The sequence below is a fragment of the Amphimedon queenslandica genome, unplaced genomic scaffold (assembly GCF_000090795.2).
Source record: "Amphimedon queenslandica unplaced genomic scaffold, v1.1 AMPQUscaffold_13488, whole genome shotgun sequence".
NCBI classification, from domain to species: Eukaryota; Metazoa; Porifera; class Demospongiae; order Haplosclerida; family Niphatidae; genus Amphimedon; species Amphimedon queenslandica.
The window spans coordinates 342,788-344,125 of record NW_003546276.1 but is presented as its reverse complement, the minus strand read 5'-3'; the positions used below and the strand labels follow the sequence as shown (position 1 = coordinate 344,125).

The 1,338-nt window shown below is 31.5% G+C and overlaps 1 long non-coding RNA gene across 1 annotated transcript; it reads left to right on the top strand.

Moving 5' to 3' along the window:
- Positions 1-724: 724 nt before the first annotated feature.
- On the top strand, positions 725-996 carry LOC109580524 (uncharacterized). Its single transcript, XR_002184264.1, has 2 exons — positions 725-818; positions 872-996. It is a non-coding gene; the product is annotated as an uncharacterized LOC109580524 (long non-coding RNA).
- The last annotated feature ends 342 nt before the right edge of the window (positions 997-1,338 follow it).

The window sequence follows — 1,338 nt, the reverse complement described above, 5'->3', positions numbered from 1 at the left end:
ATGATGAAAATACGAAATGAAAATCCTACTCGTGACACAAATTCTACTCTACATTGTACTTTTAATGTTATTATGTAAGAATTACAAATCACTTTGCAATCTAGAGTAGAATTTGTGTCACAAGTAGGATTTTTATTTCGTATTTTCGTCAGTTGTTCGGAATCCTACTTCATCTTGTTTTTTTTAAATTTTTTATGTTCTTGTTTGTGTTGATTTTTTAATAATATTTATAGTATTTCTTTAGTTGCAATTGTAATACTTGTTGATTTTACACAAACAATAATTTTCTTTACTATTATTATTATTATCATTGTTATAACATTTATGAGAGACAGCACAGAATAGACATGCTGAAGGAATATCAACTATACTGATGACAAGTAAAACTAATACTAGTCTTGACACAAGTCCTTGTTCAAGAATCTGTGAGCTAAGAGTGTCCATCTTCCCTGCTATTGCTGTTCTTCCAGGCTGTTGTCAAGTTCATAATTATTATCATTGCATATCATAAGTCATAACATTAATTAATTGTTTGTTTTTTAAAATAAAATAAAATAACACACTTGGTAAAACAGTAACATGTAAAATCAATACCTTCTTTTAGCTGGAAACCTCCACTAAAGTATTGCAGTAGTTGATTCCAAGCTTAGCTTGGTAAAAAAATAAATTGCTTCTTCCAGAGCTGCATATCCATCGATAATAGAGTATACAGGGATTGGAAACGGGCTGTAGCAACAGGAAAATGCTAGTTAATAGTACCGTAAATAATTTTTCTAATTACTCGTATGTAAAATTAAAACGGCTGAAAGTTGAAAAAGGTAAGCAAACTTCTCAGGTGGTTTTTTGTTGCATAAAGTCTTATTTTGTATAGGCAACCCTTCAATAATGTTGAGAAACATTCTTCCTGTTTGCCCAAGCTGTCTGCTGTAGCAATGTATCTGTTTGCAGTTTAAATTCAGTGTTTTATGAATTAGCAATCATTATTGATCACATTTACTATATTTAGTTATATATTTTAATTTGTACAACCTATTGAATAAAAATTGTATCGGCAACTATTGAATGGTTGAATAAGTTTTTGTCTTCTGTCTAACACTACTGAGATAAGGGTACAAAACAAAATGTCATTCTAAGCATTCTCATTCCAGAGCAAATATTCGGTGCAAATGATAATGCTAGCAACATAAAAATTAGTCTGGGGATAGATGCTAGTCTCTCCTACTTTCTTTGATATCAATAATGACGTATAGTGACACCACTGCTGGAATGACAGGTCTCAAAAAGACAGCTCTTGCTCAAAGACAGCCTCCGTTGCTAGGCGTTGCTAGATGCAAATGT